The sequence below is a fragment of the Suricata suricatta genome, chromosome 8 (assembly GCF_006229205.1).
Source record: "Suricata suricatta isolate VVHF042 chromosome 8, meerkat_22Aug2017_6uvM2_HiC, whole genome shotgun sequence".
NCBI classification, from domain to species: Eukaryota; Metazoa; Chordata; class Mammalia; order Carnivora; family Herpestidae; genus Suricata; species Suricata suricatta.
Genome location: NC_043707.1, coordinates 123,267,229 through 123,280,583, shown reverse-complemented (window position 1 = coordinate 123,280,583; position 13,355 = coordinate 123,267,229). Strand labels below are relative to the sequence as shown.

Below are 13,355 nucleotides of genomic sequence, written 5' to 3'. Positions count from 1 at the left end.
GATCTTTAGTATAGTCACAGGGTTGTGCAATCGCATTGCAAACCATTTTCAAACAGTTTCATCACCCCCAACAGAAACCTCCTCTCCGTTAGAAGCCCCCCACCCCATCCTCCATGACGGGCCCCTCGCCTTAGCCAACGGCCAATCTACATTCTGCCTATGGATTTGCCTGTTCTGGATGTTTCATATATATGGAAGCATACACTACTGTGGCCATTTTCGCTCAGCATGGTGGTTCTGGTGTCTATCCATGCTGTGGCACATGTCAGTGCTGCATTTCATGGATTCGAGCCCCACGTCAGGCTCTGTGCAGACAGCTCAGAGCCTGGAGCCTGCTTCAGATTCTGTGTTTCCCTCTCTCTCTTTCTGCCCCTCTCCTGCTCATGCTCTGTCTTTTTAACTCTCAAAATAACATAAAACATTAAATTTTTTAAAATTTATTTTATTCCTATTTTACAGGAGGCTCAGAGAGGGGAAGAAAGGCAGTGGTGCCCAGGCCCCCAGTCTCCAGCCCAGGGCTCTTTACACCCGTTTATCCTTCTCCCAGGGTCTAGGCGGGGTCCGTGCCAGTGGACACCCGGTAGACAGTTGATGCCGGGGCCCAGATTTCTGTGGGCTGGTGGCACTGGGCTCCCATGAAAGTCAGGCTGCAGGGAGTGTAGCCAGAGCCCCCTCCCGCTCCCTGCACCCACCTTTGTGCCTTCCTGGGAGCTAACTGATTTCCCCGGGGTCCCATGTGATCTGTGCGGACTGTTCTCTGCAGACCCCAGACCTCAGCAGTGCCACAGCATTCCCAAGGGTCTCATACCTGGATCTGTCCTTCCCACATACTGCATGCGTGTGTGCGCGCACACGCTCATCTGCAAGCTGGGCCAAGGAGGGTGGGAAGAGGGAGCGGATGAGTTAGGGGATCCAGAGCACAGCCCTGCAGCAGTGGGGGGAGCTTCAGCTGGACTGAAGGCAGGGTGTGTCTGTCTGTCCTCACTGGGTGTTTCCTGCCTACTCCCACCCTGGGCTTAGGCTCCAGACCTGAGGGGCTGGGAAGCCAGAGGACTGAAAGCCCTCAGTCCAGTCTCAGACACAGATTCACACCCCTGAGCCCCCAAACAGGCTGAACCCTGGCTCTGTTTCCAAGCTAAGACCAAAACCTGCCCCTAGACTGAGCCTTGCCCCCATTTCTATGCTAAGCCCTGATCATAGTCCCAGACTGAGCCCTGGTCCTGGTTTCGGACTGGGCCCTGACCTTCTTCTAAAACTGATCTTTTTTCCAGACTGTTCTTTGTCAGAGCTGAGCTCTGACCCATTTCCAGACCATTCCCAGTTGACTCCTTACTATCAATTAAGCTCTAAACCCAGCCCCCAACTAAATCTCAGCTCTGGCTGGAAATTTAATCATTATTCAGCCCTAATTTCAGTCCTGCCCTCTGTCCTTGGCCAAACTGTGACCATGGCCACAGACTGATCTCAAATGTCCAAACAACAAATCAACCCTTGACCTGGAACCTGACCCAAGCAAGAGCCAGGATCCCTTCAAATGGTAGGTTCCGCTGGAGCGAGAGGGGACATCAGTGCCTCACTGGACAGAGCTTCAGGGACTGGGCACAAAGGCACGAAGGAGAAGACGGAGAATGACAGTGGCCATCTCAAAGGAGAGAAGAGTGACAAGGGCTGGCATCCAAATTGGGAGTGGGGTGTGGGAGGGCTCTGGATTCGGAATGCACAGCTCTGGTTCTATTCCAGGCTCCATCGTTTGTTGTAACCTTATTTTGGGCAAGTCCATTGGCCTCAGTGAGGTTGTTCCTTCATCTTAAAAGGGACCCAGCTGCTTTCCTCCTGGCTTATGTAGCTCCTTGAGAGCACTGTTTTCCATCTTGCTGTACGTTTCTTACATACCGCCCCCTTTGCCTGGACCACTGTTCTTTCCTTGCCCACCCCTGCATCCCCAAGGCAAAATGGCCCTTCCTCCAGGAAGTCTTCCTGAAGCTCCTTGTGGACATAGATGCACCCTGCATATCCCCCTTCGGTGCAAGGCTTGGTGCCCTGGGTGCCCACACACAGCCTGCACCCTTCAGTCTGCACTCCTGCTGGGCTGCCTGCATCTGGTCACTGAGCTCTGATAGAAGGCACGAGAAGACTCAGGGGATTCCCCCCAGCCATTCCAACCAACTCAGGACATCTCTGAAGGGCTGCTCTCACTCCAGTGCTCTTCTAGGGTAGCTGAGGTCCTTGGGCCAGTACTAGGGTCTCCCCTTCCCCCTCATGGTTTACTGCCCCTCCTTTCTGCAGGTGTTGATCTCAGAATACTCCCTAATAAGGACCTCCGCCTCCAGAGAACCCAGCCTGCGACACCCCTACTCCAAGTCCTAAGTTACTCCCATGGTGCATGGTCATCTCCTTCATAACACTCATGATCATTTAGGGTGCTTGCTTGTTTCCATTACCACCACTCGGTGCAGGGAGAGATCACCTGGGGGGAACAGAGAGGAAGAGAAGTGGTAGAGTGTCCACAGCCCCTCGAACTCTGAACACCCTCAGCATGGATCCCCTACATGGCCAGTGTCCCAGCAGAGGGAGAGGCCAGCCGCAGCCAGGGGGCTGGACGTGCGACCGTCTCCAGGAGAAAGGACCCATCCCGTGCTGTTGGGCTAAGAAAAAGGAGGGGACACGCAATTTCTCTAAGTAATAAGAAATAACATCAAGGGAGGTCTGGACATGAGCTGCACCCCAAGGATTCTGGGAGAGCCTGGAAGGTCTCGGTACCCAGGAACACTGCTTTCTGCCAAAGTTGACGTCAACCACTCCTGGTAGACTCGCCTGGCATCTACCAGGTCCAGCCAAGCCGGCTCTCTGCCAAGCCACCAAAAGTGAGAGGGAGTGTGGGCCCCGCCAGGGTCCCCCAGGTTTGTTTCTTATCAAAGATAAATACCTCATGAGGGTAGGAGCTGAGTCTGTCTTGTTCCCTGTTCATTAAATTGTATGTGTGCTATATGGATAAATAAATGAACCACTCAATAAATGAGGGATGGAAAAGCAATTTACAAACCTGAAGCATTATGCAAGGCAGAGAATCATTGGGGGGAAAGGCTTCTTCCAGGAGTTATTCCTTAGGAAGGGCAAAAAAAAAAAAGTCTATTAATAGACCCGATTAATAAACATTCAGCCAAGGTAAATGTTAACAGGAAATACCTCTGCAAATGTTGGCGGTCTCTCGGCAGGGCTCGGGGTAGGCTGGCGTGCAGGCAAAGCATCTTCCCTTCTGTTTGCCCAGGGCGGTCTCGTTCCTAGGGGAGCCCCCTACCTGAGTCCCAGAGTGGGGGCCACAGCCCAGGCTTGCTGCTTCCTGGAAACACACTGTTCCAGCTCTCCTGGCCCTGAGATGGTCCCTGGACACGCCAAGCTGGCTTGTACCTTAGGGTCTTCCCGGTTGCCATGGTCCCTCTTCCCTTCACTTCCTTCAAGTTTCTGTCCAAATGTCACCCCAGTCTATACAAGCAGCCACTGTTCCCATCACTGCTTATCTCTTTCTCTTAAAAATTTTAGAAAATTTTTATTTATTTTGAGAGAGAGCAAGCCCAGGCCAGGGAGGGGCAGAGAGAGAGACAGAGAGAGAATCAGAAACAGGCTCTACACACCGTCAGCGTGGAGTCCTATGTGGGGTTTGATCTCACAAACTGCAAGATCATGACCTGAGCATCTAACAAAGACCTGAGGGCCCAGCGGAAATCCTCCAAGCAAGGGTGAGGAGGAGTGAGTTCTGGGTAGAGGATGTACAGGTTCAAAGGCCTGAAGGCCAGAGGGCACCTGGCAAGTTGGAAGAAAGTAATTTTGTTGGACTGGACCGGAGTGGGGAGGGAGGAAGGGGTACAGTAGAGACTGGGCAATGGGCTGGGCAGGGGCCCTCTCATGAAAGATCTGGAGCAAACACTAAGCCTGGAATGACATAACCAGCTCATACTTCTGCATACCAGTGTTTTCACACTGTTCCCAATTTTCAGGAATTTTGCCACATCCAGCACTTCCTGTCCCAGTGATCCATACTGTTCACATAATATTTTATGTGTTAACTGACTCACTTTGCTCCTATACACTCATTTAAAAGGGAAGCCCTTTGTAACACTATCCTAATTTGTATCAAATATACATAGTGACAGTAAAATGAAACCTAATGAAAATGAAATATCATTACATTGCATCGTCTGCCTAGGGCTCTGATTCCAAAATCTACCTTCTCTTGTTAAAAACGGAGATTAAAGTAACAGCAAGGTGCTAAAGACACAGTAGCACCAGGTGGGATTTCTCCTTAACATGATCATCGGAAAGATTGAAAGAAAATTCAAAAGGGATATCTTTCTTGCTTTGTGATTCAGTGTTACTTCAAGCTGTGTCTGGATTTCTTCTAAGATTGTTTTATAGCTAAATAAAATAATTTTATGCATAACCACTTGTACAATTTTCACACATTGAGAAACTCATTGTAAACCTTTCAGGTGTCTTTGACTGAATGGGAGTAGAGTGTGGAAGAAGAAATGGAGTAAATGGCCAAGGAAACTGAACACACTAATCAATCAAATTTTATCCCCTGACTTTTCTTACATTAAAAAACCCACCCACCCATCCAACTACCTGGGCATCCACCTGCCTGCTACTATGCCCACCCACCGTTTTGCATGTCTGCTCGCCCACCCACAGATCCTATTTACTTACCCATTTGCTCATCTGCCTTCTACCTACCTGAATATATGCACCTGTCTCCTCTACCAAATGTATGCACGCACGCCCTCCATACAAATACTCTCCTGAACATTTCCCATCCATTCTATTGTCTACCTATTTGCCTACTATCCAACCATCCACCCACCCAACCTTCCATCCATCCATCCATTAATCCACCCACCCAACTTCCATCTATCTACCCATCTATCCAACATTCCACCCATCCATCCATCCACCCACCCACCCAACCATCCATCTATCCATCCATCCATCCAACATTCCACCCATCCATCCGTCCACCCACCCAACCATCCATCCATCCATCCATCCATCCATCCATCCATCCATCCATCCACCCATCCATCCATCCACCCACCCAACCTTCCATCTCTCTCTATCCGTCCCACAAATTACATTCCAAACTCACTGTCTTAATTCCTGGTTCTATTCTTCCTAAAATAGAAACTGTGGCCATGGCCACTTTTATTGAGTTCTGACTTGGGGTTCATTGCCTCTTACCAGCTTCAGTTCTTCCTGAGCTGCCCCTTGGGTTGTCTCTAAATGGAATCTCTGAAAATCACCTTATTTTTGTTGTCCCTGACCCCTTCCCCTTATACTCCCCTCCCCACCATGTGTCTTATTGTTCCATTACCTCACCAGGGTGGTGTCCTGGGTTGTCAAAACTGAAGGGGACTGCAGAGACCACTGAACCAAAAACTTTCAGTTTCAAGATGGGAAAGCCAAGGCCCACAGTGGGCAAAGTCACAGGGTAAGCCAGTCACAGTCTTAGGAAAGTTTTCTTTCATAAGATAAATCCTTTGTCCCTACAAACTACTCACGGATTTCCAAAATGGCAGGGCTTGAAGCAACTAAACATCCTAATGTGGAAGGCCACTCAAGGACATGGGCTTCACAGAAGTGGGGCCTGTAAGTGGTCTGGTCTCTTAGACTCTACATCCCTATTCAACTAGAGGACAAGACTATGTAAATTTTTTTTTAATTTTTAAATGTTTATTTGTTTCTGAGAGAGAGAACACGAGCAGGGGAGGGGTAGAGAGAGGGAGACACAGAATCTGAAGCAGGCTCCCGGCTCTCAGCTATCAGCACAGAGCCCGACACGGGGCTCAAATCCACAAACTGTGAGATGTCAGATGCTTAACCGACCAAACCACCCAGGCGCCCCAGATTTTTTTTAAATAAAAGGTTTTACTGCTAAGAAACAAAGTTTAAATCCTTTGTTCTTATCCAATGCCCTCATTTCATAAACAATGAAATAGGTTGAGAGGGGAGAAGGTTCTTGCCCAAATTCACACAGCAGGTAAGTGGCAGAACAGATTTGCTAACCAAGGTTCCCTGGCCTTCTCTTTTTCCTTTGCTGAGTATCTGCTGACTTTACAGGGACTTGAGTTGGGGTGGCTGGGGAAGAGGGAATGGCCATTCTTTTACCCCAAGAATTCCCACACCTAACTTAGGGAGGGCAAGTGATCCCATTTGCTGCTTATGGACTGAGGACATATTAGATTAAAAATATCAAGTGTGGGCCTCTGGACTCTTGGGCTCCCTTCACTGGGCCCTGGCTGCCAAGGGGAGGCAGGCAGGGGTACCAATTATACCCCAAGCCCTTCCTTCATGATGGCTCTCTCTCCTTAACAGCTGTCTCTTTGCTCTACAAAATTCTGCCTGTTACAGTTATGAGAACTGAGCACACTTTGTTCACTGTGATTGTGGGTTTTGCCACTGAATTTGATAATCCCTCTTGGGAGAGACATGAGATGCTTTCCTCCCTCAATACGTAGTATGAATTGCTCTGTGCTCTCTAGTGGAGGGTAGCAATGTCAGGGTTCTGTGGACTCCTCTAGCTCAGCTGTATTTGAAACTCAATCTATTGATGTTCTCTGGGAGCTGGGGTCAAGCTCCATGGCATTCGACCTTGTCCTGAGACCTTCCACCTGCACCGCCTATCACTCCGTTTTCTGGGCTTGTCAATACTTGCTTAAGCGTCATCCTTGTTTATTTGTCAGTGGGGGCAGAGAGGAGGCGGGCTTTATGCCTTCCCCCTGGCCTTTTAACACAGGTGAACGTGTCTTTGCATAACATCATGTGTCTGTTAAGATCAGACTCTGGAGTCAGGCTGCCTGAGTTCAGACTCCAGCTGCCCTATTCGCTAGTTGTGTGCTTGTTGGGCCTCAGTTTTCTCATCTGTAAATTGGAGATATGAAATAATAGGAAAGCCAGAGAAGATACTGTACTGAGATCTGAAGGAAGAGGAGAAGAAGAGGAGAGGAAAGAGAACTGTGGGCAGATGAGAAGAGCATGTGCAAAGACCCTGTGGCAAGAGGAAGCAGAGCAATTACTAGGGACTGAGAGAGGGCCCAAGATGGTAGAGATACTGAGCATGGCTTGCTCGGCATCGTTTGTAGTACAGCCTTCCTGTCCTAGAGAGACCGAAAAGCAGGAATCCTGAAGCCAAGCCCCCAGAGGTGATTTAGATTCTATCACTCAGATGTACCGTGGACATTAACACTGTAAGGCAGAGTCCTGTCTCTCTGATTTCTAGGCAAGGAGACTCAGGAGGGATTTGTTTTTCTGCAGCAGCTGTTGCAGAGAGCTCAGTGTCTAGACCCTCATGTGCAATCATAGAAGTGCTTGGGGCACCCATTTTCCTGGGGAGGGGTTCAGGGCGGAGTTTAGCCCTGAGCCAGCAGTGCTGGTGGTAGCCTCCTGATTCCCCAGCTCCATGATCATAGCAGAGGCTGAGGTGTCATTCTGGGGGTGGTTTCTGGAAGCTCAGCCTAGAACCAGCCTCTCCAGCTCTCCCGACAGTGCTGTAGACCCCCGTCCCCTGGATCACACTCCTTCTGCCTTAAATGAACTGGAGCAGTTTCTGTGATCAGAAGCTGGGACTATGGTTGAGCATCCAGCTTCAGCCCAGGTCATGATCTCACAGCCTGGAGCCTGCTTCAGATTCTTCCTCTCTGCCCCTCCCCTGCTTATGTGCTTGCTCTCTCTCTCTCTCTCTCTCTCTCTCTCTCTCTCTCTCTCAAGAAGGGATAAGCATTAAAAAAAAAAAAAAAGAAGAAGCAGCAGCAGCAGCAGCTGAGACTGGCTGTGGTGCATGGGGTGGACAGAGGGTCACAAATTCCTCCCCATCTGGAAATGGAGAGTCTTTTCCTTCCCTTCCACCAGGGCTGAGCCTGTGGCTTCTTCACCAGAGGACAGTGGCACCCGTGGTACTCCATCGATTCCAGGCCTAGCCTTGAAGTTAAGAGGTGAGTGTTTCTGCTTTTTACCCCCTGGAATGTACACTTATTTTATTTTATTTATTTATGTATTTATTTACTTAATGTTTTTATTTTTATTTTTGAGACACAGAGAGACAGGGTGTAAGCAGGGGAGGGGTAGGGGGGAGACACAGAATCTGAAACAGGCTCCAGGCTCCGAGCTGTCAGCACAGAACCCGATGTGGGGCTCAAACCCATGAACTGTGAGATGGTGACCTGAGCTGAAGTCGCCCTGGAGCTCCTGGAATGCTCACTTTTGAGACAGTCCAGCTGGCACGCTGGTGGATTCCCAAGCCACATGGAGAGGCCACATGTCCCCTCTGGTCCACAGTGCCAGTCAAACTCCCAGGCAAGAGCAGCACCAGCCACCAAACACGAGCAAGCGCCTTGGAGGCCCAGCCTAGTCACGCCTCCAGGTGGCGTCAGTCCCAGAAGAACCACACAGCTGAGCCTAGTCGAGCCCAAGAATCATGAGAGAGAAAAACCGTTGTGGTTTTAAGAGCCCACGTCTTGGGGGTGATTTGTTATATGGCAACAGATAGCCAAATACTGACTGACACGGGCAAAGGGAGTAACAGGAAGTGAGATGAAGCTTGGAAAGTCAGCAGGAGTAGATTATGCAGAACCTGGTTGGCCATGGTCAAGAGTTTTGTTGTGGTCCTAAGAGCAGTGGAAAATTGGGGAAACACATTGGGCAGAAAGGTGACGTGTTTGCATTTACCTTTTATGTGGATCCCCCTGACTGCTGTGTGGAGAACAGGCCAGCCTGGCTTACCTGGTGGTGGGATGGGGGAGAGACGTAGTAATTAAAAGAGAGCAAAGTGGGTGGCTCAGAGATACTTAGGAGATAAAATTGTAATGCTGGGTGATGGCTAGGGGACAGCTGGTCATCTTTGTGCACTTTACCTGACTGGTTCCTGCTACTCTTGGGGCCCCTATTACTCATGCCTCATACCTCTACAGAGGCATAAGCGGGAAGGAATGAGGGCTTGGCGGTCAGATACATTGGGGGTTAATCCCAGATTCACTGCCTACTTTCTGTGTTACCTTGGGCAAGGCACTGCTCTAGATTTCACGTTCCCTCTTCAATCAAATGGGAGCAATAAGAAGACAATTGTAGTAATTCCACTGGTTTATTGAGCAGTGCCTGGTGCATAGTAGGCCTGCAAGAAATATGTGTTGTATGAATAATGAATGTAATGGGCTGGAGCCAATGGGGTACAGGAAGAAATGGCCTTAGTTTTCTTCTCGACCTGTAAACTTCTTCCGTCAAAGGCAGTTTTTCCTTCCTTGACTCCTGTTGATAGATAGATCCACGACTATCTGGTCCCTTTGGTTAAAAAGACAGTTTCATTTTGGTAATTAAAGCTCACTTCCAGTAATTAGAGAGTCCACTCTGAATCAGTGAGATATGACACTGTGATTTCCCATCCATCTCAAATTTCAGACAAGCCCCTTCTTTATTGAGGACCTACTATGTGCCAGACCCTGGGCTGGGGGCATGTAGGGTTGCCAGATAAAATACAGGAAGCCCATTAACTTTGAATTCTACACAAATTAGTGAATAATCTGTTAGTAAATGTATGTCCCAAATACTACGTGGGGCATACTTACAGAAATTATTTGTTAGGGGTGCCTGACTGGCTCAGGGGAGGAGTGTGTGTGGAGATTACTCCAATAAATAAACTTAGGGGAAAAAAATAAATTATTTGTTGCTTATTTGAAATTCAAATGTTGGGGCACCTGAGTGGCTCAGTCAGTTGTGCATCTGACTTCAGCTTAGGTCATGATCTCATGGTTCATGAGTTCAAGCCCCGCATGGGGCTCTGTGCTGACAGCTCAGAGCCTGGAGCTTGCTTTACATTCTATGTCTCCCTCTCTCTCTGCCTGTCGCCCACGCATGCTCTGTCTCTCAAAAATTAATAAACGTTAAAAAATTTTTTAAATGTAACTGGAATTTATTTGCTTTTTATTTGCTGAATCGCAGCCCTCATATGCCTTGTCCCTTTCCCGGGGACTATGAGCCTTCTCTGCCTCGGCTGAAGGCATTTGACTCTCGGTGAGCAGGTAGACAGGTCGAGGAATACCTTTCCCTCTATTTTCCCCGTAGCCCATTTGACCAGAGCATCTACCATGCAGTTTGAGCACTGCTCCTTTGTCCTCCTGATCCCCCCCTCACTGCCTAGGCTTCCACTGCCATTAGAGCTACAGTCCTTTGATCTTCGGGAAGCCTTTTTCTTTTCAGGTGGTTAGAAAGTGCATCTGCCTCTGGGAGGCTTGGAGCCTTATCAGCTAGTGCTTTCCATGGCATCCGATTGGGAGTAGGAGTTTCTGTGAAAAGCATTCAGCCGTGATTTCATGGAAGGGGTAGGGGCAGTGCTGCCAGGAGGGCGGGGAGTGGCCCGAGGGAAGGGGTGAGAAGGACCCAAACTGGGGATCCCGAGCTCAGCTCCTGGCCTACTAGGGGACTCCCTACACTTATCTGAGCCACACAGGCTGAAGAGAAAGCACCTGGAAGGGGGCTTGGGGGAGGCTGCTGTCTGCCCCGGTGAAGGGGACACACAGAGAGAGCTGGGGCTGGGGACGGGGGCAGGAACAGGCTCAAGAGTGTGGGTTTGGAGCAAGATCCTTCCTCTTGGGCCTCAGAGCCGCCACCTTAACGTGGGCAGTTGGGGCAGCCTGCCAGGCCCTCTGTCCCAGTCCTGTGTGCTCTTTATCTCTGACTCGCCAGGGCAGGCTGGCCTGTCTGCTGGGTCCTGCAGAATCTCCCTCCTGGGAGAGACCCTTCTCCTCTCCGTGGGTCCCTGGGGCCTGACACAGAGTGGGCTGCCCATGCCCATGGGAGCGACAGCCTTTCTCCCATCTGTCCTTAGGCCCTGAGCCTGGATTTCTTTCCAGAAGCAGTAACTGGGACAACAAGCACGAGAAGGGACTGCTCTCCTGTCTTTAGCTCCTCCTTACCTTGGCCTATGTAGGGAACCATTGACCCTCCTGGGAGGTTCTATAGCCTAAGTAGGGTTTCCTCTTGCTTTCTCCATTGGCTGTTAGAGCTAAGGGATGTTGGTGCCTCTAAGTTACAACCCACTGATCTGCTTTTCCGCCTTCCAAATTTTATTAATGTTATCTCTTCTGTGCTCATCATTATCCTTGTGGTTTTATGCCTTTAAAAAAAAATCCCTTTTGACTTCGTGTTAGTGGAGCGTCAGGAGGGAGCAGAGCTGTGCGTGTGTGTGTGTGTACACGCTCAATCTGTCTTATTTAACCAGAATTCATAGTCAGCCTAATGAAATCTTTACAACAGTACCAAGAGGCCAGTAATTACCCTCGTTTTCCCAATGAGGGAACTGAGACTCAGCGGTGATGTCCACAGAGCTGCTGAGTGGCAGGACCTGGTACCTCCCACAACCCTCAGTCTCCAACACTCCTTCATCTTACACAGCTCTCCCTCCCAGCAGTGCTCAGAGAAGGCCATGCCCTCCCCCCACCCCCGGAAGTTGTCCTCTTATATGGTAAAACCCCAATTTGCCAGAAGGACACTGTGGGGTGACCATGCCTTCCTCTGCACGTGTCCTCTGCACCTTCTGCAGGAGCTGAGGCACCATGAGAGCACCAAGCTATTGTCAAATGCAATTAACAATCGGAAATGACCTTAATGTCCAACGATAGCAGATTGGGTAAATAAATTAGGGCATACCCATTTAAAAAATACTATCTGGCTGTCAGAATGATGAGGTAGAAGAATATTTAACTTCATGGGGAAATGCTCCTGACATACTGGGAAATTGAAAAACGTATTTTCCAAGCAGTGGGAGCAGCACAGCAACAATAGCACATGTATAATAACAAATTATAAAAAAGCAATTAACATTGACCTGCAACCCTTGAGCCTTGAATATAAGTTCCAAGCCAATGTCCAAAGTTAAAAGGAATTCTCTCTACCCCAGGATATGAGATCAAGTTCTAATGCCTTAGCTCTACCCATTTCCCACCTCTGTCTCCCCTCCCTCACCATCTTGAAGCCTACTGTTTACATACCCTGGAGAAGAAAGTGCCTTGACCCTTCCACCGCCCCCACCTGGGGCTTAGTGAGTTCTCTACTCATGGAATACCGTGGGTACCGAGAACATTGTAAATAGTCAAGTTTTCACTTTACCATCAAGCTGGACTGCTTGAAAACACCCCCCTCTCTCTTTTTTTTCTTTGAGGGAGAGTAGGGGTGAGTGAATTAGCTAGAGGGAGGGAAATGGCAGGGAGCTGGAATGATGGAGGAAAAATACCCCCAGTGCACATTAAATGGGGAAAAATGTACCAGAGATCTAGCCATAGCCTATGAAACAATGAATTTCCTTTTTGAAAGATCCTCTGGACTAGAATCAAGGTTTGTTTATTCAGGATGCCTTAGAATAGTGTGCCTCAAAGTGAGGGTCACCTGCCATCAGAGCTGTGCCACCCAGTCTGGGAGCCACTAGGCACATGGGGCTCAGGGTACCCTGGAAATGGGCTGTGAGTGTAAACCATGCACTAGCCCAGGAAGACTTGCTCTATAAAAAAGAATGTAACTTACCTTATTACCTAACTTATTAATAACAGAAATGATAATAGTTTAGATGTATTGGATTAAGTCAAATATATTGTTAAAGTTAATCTCACCTTAAAAATCTTTGTACATTGAAAGCTTTTTTTAAAGCCCTGTGGTGTCAGTGACTCGACATAACACATACTAATTTGTCATCTAAGTGCCGGTGCCACCAATGCAGATACACAGAGGGTTCTGCTCACCGTGACCATGCAGCGACTCTGGCTGGTGGAGCGGCTGTCATCTTGAGCCCTGTGAGTCACCTTGCTACAGGGAAAGCGATGGCTCTGGAGGGTATTGCTCTGGCCTTTAAATGCTCTGGCCTAGAAGTGACACCTGTCACTTCTGCTGATAACTCATTGGCCAGAAGTAGTCACATGGCTCCACTCAACCAAAAGGGGGTGGGACAATCCTACCATGTGCCCCAAAGGCACGGATCCAGAACTACTTGGCAAATAGGGCAAATCACTAACTTGGTTTCTATCAGCTTTTTAATTTTATAAAAATGCAGATAATAGAATAACAGGAAAAGTAGAGTGGGACAGAATAAAAAATAGAGGGAACCACAAAGCCTTTCAATGATGGTTGAGTTTCAAAAATATTTGTGGAATGATGAAAATTCTTTCTGAAGAGGGATCGTGGCCACAACAAACATGTCTCTTGCTTTCTTACCAACAAAGTGCTTGGCAACTGGTTATCTTATATAGGGTATTATGGGTCCCTTTTATGGATGAAGAAATTGGTTCAGAGAGGTGAGTGGTCTGCTCAGGTCTCCTAATCAAGTG

The 13,355-nt window shown here is 48.7% G+C and overlaps 1 long non-coding RNA gene across 1 annotated transcript in view; it reads right to left on the bottom strand.

Annotated features, from left to right (window-relative positions):
* Positions 1–12,869, bottom strand: part of LOC115300355 — a 13,692-nt gene extending 823 nt beyond the window's left edge. Inside the window, exons 1-2 of the long non-coding RNA XR_003912614.1 lie at positions 12,774–12,869; positions 3,044–3,103 (exon numbers count right to left, since the gene is read on the bottom strand). This is a non-coding gene — a long non-coding RNA (uncharacterized LOC115300355). The remainder of the gene's footprint in view (positions 1–3,043; positions 3,104–12,773) is intronic.
* Between the last annotated feature and the right edge of the window lie 486 nt (positions 12,870–13,355).